Source organism: Zootoca vivipara, chromosome 6, assembly GCF_965207765.1.
Source record: "Zootoca vivipara chromosome 6, rZooViv2.hap1.1, whole genome shotgun sequence".
In the NCBI taxonomy this organism is placed as follows: Eukaryota; Metazoa; Chordata; class Lepidosauria; order Squamata; family Lacertidae; genus Zootoca; species Zootoca vivipara.
This window is the reverse complement of record NC_142589.1, coordinates 35,531,465-35,541,937: the sequence shown is the minus strand read 5'-3', so window position 1 is coordinate 35,541,937 and position 10,473 is coordinate 35,531,465. Positions and strand designations below refer to the sequence as shown.

Sequence of the window (10,473 nt, the reverse complement as noted above, 5' to 3'; positions counted from 1 at the left end):
GCTTAGACCAAATTCAAACCAGATTGACCTCTGCTGGATAAGTGTACACAGGGGAAGTGAGAACATTGTCAGGCCTGTAGAGGCAGAATTTGGGACTGACCAATAGCTTATACAGAGAGTGCCAACCTTTTTAGGCCAGTGGGCATATTTGGATTTTTGTGGAAGTTATCTGAATGCCATCCCCTCTGGTCAATTCCCCCCCCTCCCCCAGATCTGCCCCGAGAGAGAGAGAGAGAGAACAAACAAACACATATTTTGCTTTTCCAAGTGCTCTAAGCTGAATCCAACAGAATTAATCTGACCCTTGAAAAGCACATAGAGCTGGAAGAGGAAATGGGAATGAACCTCGCTCTTCCAACTTCTTCCTTCAGCTCTATGTACTTTCCAAGAGAAATGATGGCAATGACTCTCACCACTTCGCGACAAAGGTGGCAGTCAGGAGGCTTTTATGGGCACCAAGGGAAGACCTCAAGAAGGCCACTGCACCCATGGGTGCCAGGTTGGTGAGCCCCTAGCTTATGAGAATTTGGGCTTTCGGGATTGTTAAAAGAACAAGTGCTTAGACGTTATTATAAATTGGCAACGAATACATAGCTAATATAAGCATGCATGCATGCAGAATTCTGCACTGAAGGTCCCACAACAGATTCCGTAATCAAACAACAGCAGTTATTTGACTAGAATAAATTGTGCAATGTATGTGGGCTTTGTTTCCATTTATTGGCTGTATACAGTGAATAGTGGTAGCACTCCCGCCCCTCACTTTACAGTATTTGGCATTTCCCAGGGAGTGGGATGGAAGGAACAACAGAATAATGGGGTGCATAGATCATTTGGGAGGACAGTCAGACACAGACATAGGGGTGGAATCTAGATCTGTTAGGAAGATGCTGAGGCTGTGGGAAATGAAAACTTCTTGTGGCCTCTGTACACTAGAAATCTAATAAAGATCCACTCTGAATTTTGTGAATGTAGAAGAAATGGCCACCTGTCCATCTTCAACATGAGGACCAGAAACATGTATCATATAAAGTACTAAAGCTGCCATTATTCTGGAATAGGAAGGAAGATGTGGTGTATAGTGTGATTATAACAATCCAAATTGTAAACAGTCATTTGATGCTACACAGTGTAGTATATATAATACCGAAAAGGGCAACCAGAATGTTCAAGAGAAAATGTTAGGGGGTTTCTAATATTTTGCATGGTGCAAAGGAGCTGGAATGGGGGAACCAGTTCTCCTCCTCTTTTAATCATCCCACAAAACCGCTTGGCAGCAAATTCAGGACATACAAAAGCAAAAAAAGTTGCACACAATGGATCATTGCTGTAAGGGATTCATTGCCACAAGATGTGGAGATGCCCACTAGCAAGGCCATCTAAGGTAGCTTGCATGCAATACATTTGCTTTTCAAAACTAAGTATTTCTTCTCCTTAAAGTGATACACCTTTTCATTCTGTTGTTGTTTATTGTTAAACTTGGGGGTGGGGGAATACTGATGCTTTTTTAAAAAGTTGCACCATTGAAAAACTTACCAAATTTTTGCTTAATTGTTACTATTAACAATTTGTGTCATCATAAGTATTGACAATTCCTCTAGTGATGACGCTGAGACAATACTTGAGAGCAACATTACATCCTGCATGCAGTAAGTCTTCAAATCGCTAATGAACCATGAAACTGAAAGGAATGTAAATGAATTGCTTAATTGGGAGTTAAAAATGGACCCAGTGTGAGGGGAATCGAGGAAGTCTACAATGTTAATTAAAATGTTAGAATTGATATATTTTTCTTTTTTATGTTTTTATTCTAGTTTTTTGTTTTTGCTTTTGTGAATTTTTGTAATTTGTAATGTTAGAAAATCAATAATAATTATTATTATTTTTAAAAAAGGAATGTAAATGAATAGAGTTAGAGTAAGGTAATGGTAAAGGGACCCCTGACCATTAGGTCCAGTCGTGACCAACTCTGGGGTTGCGGCGCTCATCTCGCCTTATTGGCCAAGGGAGCCGGCGTACAGCTTCCAGGTCATGTGGCCAGCATGACCAAGCCGCTTCTGGCGAACCAGAGCAGCACACGGAAACACTGTTTACCTTCCCACTGTAGCGGTACCTATTTATCTACTTGCACTTTGACGTGCTTTCGAACTTTGGCAGGAGCTGGGACCGAGCAATGGGAGCTCACCCCGTCGCGGTGATTCGAACTGCCGACCTTCTGATCGGCTAGCCCTAGGCTCTGTGGTTTAACCCACAACACCACCTGTGTCCCTTGAGTTAGAGTAGGATTTTCTCAATTAAATGACAGTGATCCACAATGTAGAGAATGTATTTATGAGCATTATTTAGCCTCCTCTTGCTAGTAGGGGTGTCCAGTCAACTTGAGTTGCAGTAGAATGGGAGGGTGTCCATTCTTGCAATTTTCCTTGCAACAATGCATTAATTTTATTTTGCTTTGACTCTGAAATCATAACCAGCAGTTGCCAAAAACAAACGTGTGGGAGAATTTTTTAAGTTCACATTGAAAAGTATACATACCTAATTTTCACTTCATGAAACACACCCATCATTTCAAATTTGTTCTTCTCTGAAGTTTGCAATGCAGTTCTCCATCTAAGACATGTCTTTTAAAAATCCATATTCTGGGGTAAAATGTGCATAATTCCTAGTAACTAGCATTATCCAGAGGCATACTGCCTCCAACAGCGGAGGGAGAACATAACCATTGCAACTACTAGTCACTGATGGCTTTATCCTCCAAGAATTTGTCTTACCCTCTTAGACATCCAAGTTGGTGATCATCCCTGCTTCTTGTGGGAGTAAACTCCATAGGTTACCTTCCTTTTGTGAACAACTTCCTTTTGTCTGTCCTGAATCTGAACCTTCATTGGATGATCCCATTGGGTTTTATTGTTATGAGAGTTTTTCAATGTTTGGCTGCATTTTTATTATCTGAAAAATCTGCTTGACCAGAAACCATTCTGACACAAAAATGAACAAGGGGCGGTACACAGTTGCAACCCCAGCTTTACTCTTTGTTCTAGTGCCTGAAAATTCTAATCTAAAATGCTGTTGGTGGTGATGATAATGTAATATAGTATAGTATCTATAATACACTATATATGGATCTGCACAAAGTAACATAACAGAAACAGGTCTCTGTAATCAAGGAATTTACAATCTAAAGGACTGTCTTTTCCCATACCGGTATGTTTGTCTGTGTGTCTTAAGATCGTCCCTCTATTAGACAGAGGTGGTAAAAGCCCACTTTGATACCTTTGGAATGCCCTTCCCAGGTAGACTCACATAACTGATTCTCCTCTCTGATTCAGAAGGTTACTCTTGACAATATCTTCTTTTTTTTCCTTTTAGAATTTTGGAAGGCCAATAAAGTGATTTCAACATGCTGCTCTTGGTTTAAAGGCTTTGTGATAGCAAGAAGAAAACGAAGTTGATGATTCAGCCTGAAGAGTTAACACGCTTGCTTGGCCGATTTTGTTAAAAACTGCGCCAAACGTTACAGCATGAAATAACAGTGCTTGAAAGATCGGTCCTCACAACACAATAATTTTAATCTTCCACTCAATACAACTGGTACTTTATGGCTAAATAAAGAACTGTAATGGAGGACTCGCTGATAGCGTAGCCAGAGAAATATTTGACCCTGGCTTTAATTGCAGGATGAAACTGCTTAAGGTTTATCGTGTGGTTCCTGGGGTTCAGTGTTTAGGTAGAGAAAACTTTTTCTCTGTTTCAGGGCTTACTAAGACAGTCAATGCCGAAAGCCTTTATTGTTTTTGTTGCATGGATCTCCAAAGTTGGGTCTTGACTGTGGTGTGGGTGCCGTTCAGAGGAGAATTCATCTTTAAGGTACAATGCTCAAAATATGGATTGCAATCACTCATATACCTGAAGAGATTTTGTTTTGAAATATGTAACAGAAGTCAACAGAAGGTGGGGTGGGGTTTTGTTTTTTTTGCTTAGACTTAATGATATGTTGGAGGAAAGGGCAGAAGTGGAAGTTGCAGGCTAGATGAGGCACACTGATTTCCCCTCCTCACTTCACCTGCTGAAAGAAGCCTACCCTGTGTTTCTATATGAGTTGTTCTTCTGGATATAAGGAATCAAGTCAAGAGCAAGTCAAGATTCGGAGACCTAATGGACAACCTCCTCTGAGGTCAAGTGCTTTGGGCATTTATCATGCACACTGGAGTGTCCTGGCACAGAATTTGGGAATTAATGATTATAGAATGTTAACACCTACCACTAGAATCCTCAGATTCACTTGTCCAGAAGGTCAATCTTAATAATACTTTTCACATTTTCTCGCTCCGATTCTAGTATATTTTAGGTTTCTGTTAAGTGTGTGTGAGCCAGCTTCTAAATTATGGTGATGTGTCATAGCCTGCGTTGTGGTGTCCACACACACACAGCACCCCAAATAAAAATTAAATTAGAATAAAAGTAGTTTCCTAGGCATAAATAACAAAGCTCCAGATATTGGAAAGACAATAAAATGTGACCAATTAATGAATGGCCAAATTCATTTTGGGAATATACAGTAATGGTCCAAAAATAATGAACTACAAAGGAGGAAAGGGAGAAAGCGGAGATATCTTTGATCAAAACTGTGACATGTTTATTGATGTTTGTAAAAGAGAGATATGTGATATTTATATGATTAAAGGAAACTTGCATTTTATGAGTTTGGTATTCATGTTTGTGTAATTGTTTTAAGATTGCAATACAAATATTGCAGCCCAATGCATGTCTTCTCAGAAGTAAGTGTGATTGAGTTCAATGGGATTTATGTCCAGGAAAGTGTGCATCACAGTCTAAGTGCAAATAAATAACAATTCTCTCTCTGCTTATATATCAAATATCCTTGGAAAGCATAAAGGGTAACATTATGAGCTCTGATGAGAAAGGGCTACTTACTGTTCCTGAAATGATCTGAGAAGATCAGTCTTTACTCGTTTCAAAGTATAAATTCACATTGCTCTCTAGTACACAGCTGAGGGACTTCAGACCAGAAATATGACTCCCAGACATCTCTATTTGCCCCTCAACTATCTGATCAGGCCACACACCCTTCTTCCAAGGCCAACTCTTCACCAGCCCTGCTCTGCACCTTCCTTGAGTGTTTCTGCCTGTCTGAAATGTGTCACTGAACAGTAAAGAATGCCTCTTCCTTCCCTGGAGAGAGATATGTGTGTCGCCCTCCAGGCCTCTCTAGCTGGCCCTCAGAACTCTCCCTAGGCCCTCACTGACCCTGCATCGCACTCCAAGTGTTTTTTGCCTGGCTGGAATCTGTCCTTGAACTCTGATTGTGCCTCTTGCTTGTCTGGATGGAAGCCGGGAGCCGTGTTGTGGATGCGTGTAGAAACAATCCTGTTGCACAAACACAGTTTAGTTGTAACTGTTCAGGCACCTTGAGCATTTACCCTTACTTTTGTAGCCTAAGCACACATCCTGGGGCTGTGATTATTCACATTTTGCTTTTAAAAAGTCATCATTATCCATTTATTTATTTGTATGCTGCTACAATATTGCTCAAAGTAGCTCACAACATACCAGATAAACAACAACAAATGACTATAACAAGTTTTTAAAAGTAAGAACAATTAGAAATAATCATAATGTAAATAAATATAGAATATAAAGGTAAAGGGACCCCTGACCATTAGGTCCAGTCGTGATCAACTCTGGGGTTGGGGCGCTCATCTCGCATTATTGGCTGAGGGAGCCGGTGTACAGCTTCCAGGTCATGTGGCCAGCATGACAAAGCCGCTTCTGATGAACCAGAGCAGCACACAGAAATGCTGTTATAGAATATAATATATAGAATATAGAATATAAATCCATACAAAAGCAATATAAATAAGCTAACATAAAGCTAAGCAGAGCATGAGACTCCTCATTTCAGGGTCATGGGTTCAAATGATTCCTGCAATGCAGGGGGTTGGACTAGATGACCCCTTTGGTCTCTTCCAGCTCTACAATTCTATTATTCTAATTGTGAGAATAATATCCACAAAGGAAATAAAGTGGTAGCATCCAAAATTGGTGGGGTCGCTGTTCCCAAAGGACATTCCACATATGCCCATCAAATTAACTTGCTGTATGGGAGCCCAGCTCTCATCTGGGTCTCCTTTCTCAATCCCTTCCCCATCCCTCACCTGGGGAGGTAAAGATTGGCAGTCCTCCTTCAAGCCCCACATAACCTCACAGTTCAATACCCACAAATGATCTGAGTAGATTGGAAAGGGTCTCTTTCCTATGCATGAATCATTGCTGCTCCAAAGATACGCAGTGTGTTGATTGCAAGCTCCACCATCCCACCTCTTCTGCCATTATACAGCCTGCCCTTGATGGTTCCAGCAGTCTTTCCCTTGTAGCAATCATTGCCCCAAATACAGCTCTCCTCCTTATAAGGATCTCAGGCAACGGGGTGGGACAAGGCAGGTGGAAATACGTGCCCGTTGAGATTTCCAGAAGCAGCCTCTCTTCTGTAGTGAGACAAAACCAAGAAATGTAGACCATGTAAGACTAAACTAAAGCAGTGGGTTGTATTAGATGACCTTGGAGGTCCCTTCTGGCTCTGGTTTTATGAACTCAGCTCAATCTGTATTAAACAATATCTTGGCTGCCCCTCCACCCTCACCCACCACCCCAGGGAAAACAGGCAGGAATTGGACGAACTGGAGAAAATGTCACCACCATCTAAAAGAGCAGATAAAAGCAGAGGGGAGCAAAGGAGTGGGGGAGAGGAGGGAGGCAGGAGGAGGTGGCGGAAGCATGAAGCACCTGCTGAAGGCTATTTAAGGATTAGCCAAGTGCTGACAGACAAATGGTGAGATGAATCAGCATCAGCAAGGCTGTGTGGGCCACGGTTGTCAGCTGATGGGTCGTGCCATGTCGCTTTCATCTCTGGAGACCAGAACATCCTTTGAGTTTTTAGGGGTGAAGACATGTGTGTGTGGCATTAATGGTGGCTGGTGCCCCTTAGGACTGTGATGGCAGAAGACAGGGAGACCAGCAGAAAGTGGAGCTAGAGACCATGACAGGCAGAGCCAACTCATTCTGCTTTTGCCATTAGTTGCATGTCATGTTGTCAGTGGGCCTTTCCCACTGCTCCACCTCCTCCTCCTGCACCTTCAAGTAAACTGGCACACCTTTGATTAGCATGGCTGACTAGGCATTATCAGACCTCTCCTCCTCCATTCTGTATAATCCTCTTTTGTAAGAAGAGCATGCCATTTCTTAAAGGTGGAAAGAAGCCCCCACCCCATGGGCGTAGCCAAGGAGGGGCAGGGGGCAACTGACCCCCTAAATCAAGTAAATGAATAAATATACTTAACTAACTGATCAATCGCATTGCAGATAGCTCAGTTCTACCCCCCCCCTAACATTGACCCTGCCCCCCCAAACATCAATCCTGGCCCCACCCCCACCCCAAACACACTCACCATTTGCACCTCAGAGAGACATATATTTGCTCTGTGCTGGATCCAAAGATGCAACTAGTGGAGAAGAAAGATCTGGTGGGGTGTTAATGCTGTGAGTCCCTCCATCCTGTGCAAAAAGAACCATACACCCTAAAGACACCACAGTCTCCTCCTACCTTCATTCTCAGGAAACCAAACCTCTTGGCAACACCCTTGGCACCTCTGGAATCTTTTACTGTTCATAGATTGGGATGTCGTGTAACGAATTTTTGGGGTGTGTGTGTGTGAATTGCACCTATCTTTCCTGAACATATTTCTTACCAGATGTTCTGTACTGATGGATACCACACACACACACCCCATAGAGAGCTCTAAATTAACCAGGGGGGCAAATAATTGAGGAATGCCAGGGTTTTTCTTTTCACTAGCTACACTAGCTAATTTGTTTGTTTGTTTGCTTGTTTGTTTTCCTTTAGGGAAACATCTGAAACATCTATTTTAGGACCCATCCTAATCTCTCGACTGTAATTTGTTTTAACTGATTTCAATTCTGTATTTTACATCGTTGTAACCTGCCGGGGGAACTCATGGTGCAGGGAAGGTAAATTGATGATCGTGATGATGATTATGGTGATGATGATGATGATGATGATGATGATGATGATGATGATGATTCTAGATGGGACAAAGCGAGAACTTGACTGGTTTGCCTCAAAATCCCGAATGCTGCTTCAATATATCGCTACCCCTTTCTAGAAATTAAAACAATTTCACTGGGCACTAGGGACACCTTGGAAGCACCCAAGAAACGGTGCCGTGCTCTAAATAAAACTCCTGTTATCCAGAATTAAGGTATGCAAATGCAAAGCGATCTGGGAGATTCTAGTATGGGCACGATCCTGGCGGTAGCTTCTGCTATGGAGCTGCGTTCTGGCGCAGCAGTTTCCGATTCACTGCAATGGGGCTTCCAAAGCCGCCCCTCTATAAGGAGAAACACCCATCCCGGTTCCGCAATCGGGGGATGTAAAAGACTGCTTCGAGGAAGAGCGTTGAAGGCACAATCCAGCGGGTCGTTCTCCTGAGCAATTTCCATTGAAGAGCGCAGCCAAACCTGCGCACTCCCTGCAGGAGGATATTGCGTTAGTCTTCATCAACAGGAACAAGGGCAGGAGCAGAAGAAGGGGATCTACTTGTAGGTATCTATGCTATTTCAGGAGGTCACCAAGGATTTTGGACTCCCAGTTGTTTAACCACAGCAACTTCCCACCCGAAATGTATCTGCTGAAACGAAGATAGCTTGAGAGGGGGAACGAAGAATGGATTTTGGGGGGAAAGTCTGTGGGCTTGAGTCTGGTCCTGGACACAAATTCCTGAGCTAAGATGTATTCAGACGTGGGCTTGCCTCTGTTGATATGGACTTCAGTCTACCTAAGCCATAATAAAATGTGTAATCTTTAAGATCCCACAAGTCTCTTCGCTGACTCAGAGGTGCCCCAGTTCTTTCGTTCTAACTGCATGCCCGCCCTTCTTTCTAAACCACTATTTGCCACTTAATTCCAAATCCAATGAATCTCAAGGAGTCTACTCCGAGTAAACCAATATTGGCTCCGACCCAAAGTAAAACCCGCAAGCTTGAGGTCCGCTCATCCTTGTTTTACGATCCATATCTCTCTCCACCAATACGTTTCACTTATGTTAAAGCGAAACAAAATCCTTTTTCATTCTTCTCCAGGATTAGAATTGCTTATTTATTTAAATTGATATCATTACATCTGGAATGCGGAAGGGTATGAGAGAATCGCAGTACACTGCGCCTAGGTTATAAAATGTTTTTATTTAAAATAGTTTTTTTTAAAAAAAGATACAGAAGCCCACCGGTTTTCTTGAAATCCAATTTACTGTGAAAAACAGTAACCCTTTTACCCACTTACCGGGGAGCAAATCCTATTTAACTGAATGGGACTTGCTTCTGTTTAGGTATTGGCAGGATTAACTCTTTAACTCTGTAATCCTAAATGCAGTGAACAGTTGCAATCCTGTACATGTCTGCTCAGAAGTAAAATCTACTCTCAGGTAAATAGGTATAGGATTGCAGGTGTTCTAGAAAGTGAGCCCCATTGAATACACCAAATAAGAGCTCCGTGTCTTTCTGCTTCTTGGGCAAATCTAGCCTTACTTCAGACACCCAGTCTTATGCTTGTTTGCTAGAATTCAGTGGAGAGTATTCTTAGAAAAGAGAGCATAGGATTGCAGCCTCTGCCAGCTCTCAGCGCTCCCTCTTCAACATGGACATAATAATACTGACCTACCTTACAGGGTGGTTGTAAGGAAGACTGAGATAATGTATATGGCTCCCCACCACCACCCGCACTTATTACTGAGTTTATTCCCATGCTTGATCTGTGACTCATATTGTTTATACATCATAATGGATTGAAAATGAATATATTGTTACGCAATAGCAATTCGTTTGCTGTTTATAGAAATTACTTTGAAATGAAATGGATAAGACTTTTCCAGGGGAATATATTTTAAAGTCAATATTTTTTTAACAAGAAAAAAGGAACATGGTTGTATAGATGGCTTTCTGGTAAATACTAATTGCTTTGTTTCTATGCCACTACTGATCATTTCTTAAAATAGTCATATTCTCCCCTCTCTGTCCTAAAAGGGACTTTCTCTTTGAAATACTTTTTAAAAGTGTATAAAAACCCACTGAAAACGAATCAACCAATATTATATTTCTATGCTGCCTTAGAACGCTCTAACTGTTGTATTCAACAAATGAGTGGACCTGAGTTAGGCTTGCCCATTATTTTCTATGGGTCTACTCTGCGCATAATTTAGTTGGATACAACCCAAAGCATTGGATTTTACATATGTTTTCTCATTCACAGCCATAAATCTTTTAATTGCCTTAATAACGTTTGTGGTTGTCTTGGCTTTGTAAATGGGGATTTACAATGTGCGGGGAGAGGTCCTGCCCATTTTTTCCCCTTAATCACTCAAAATACACTGATACACCTCT

At 41.8% G+C, this 10,473-nt stretch overlaps 1 long non-coding RNA gene across 2 annotated transcripts in view; it reads right to left on the bottom strand.

The window, feature by feature from the left end:
- Window positions 1-2,471: 2,471 nt before the first annotated feature.
- The window catches only part of LOC148685303 (uncharacterized), a 32,762-nt gene continuing 24,760 nt past the window's right edge, over window positions 2,472-10,473 (bottom strand). The window contains exon 3 of one of the 2 annotated variants that reach the window (XR_015950523.1): window positions 2,472-6,506. This is a non-coding gene — a long non-coding RNA (uncharacterized LOC148685303). Of the gene's footprint in view, window positions 6,507-7,467; window positions 8,568-10,473 lie in introns of those variants that run through there. The other variant, XR_015950522.1, reaches the window with a different exon arrangement.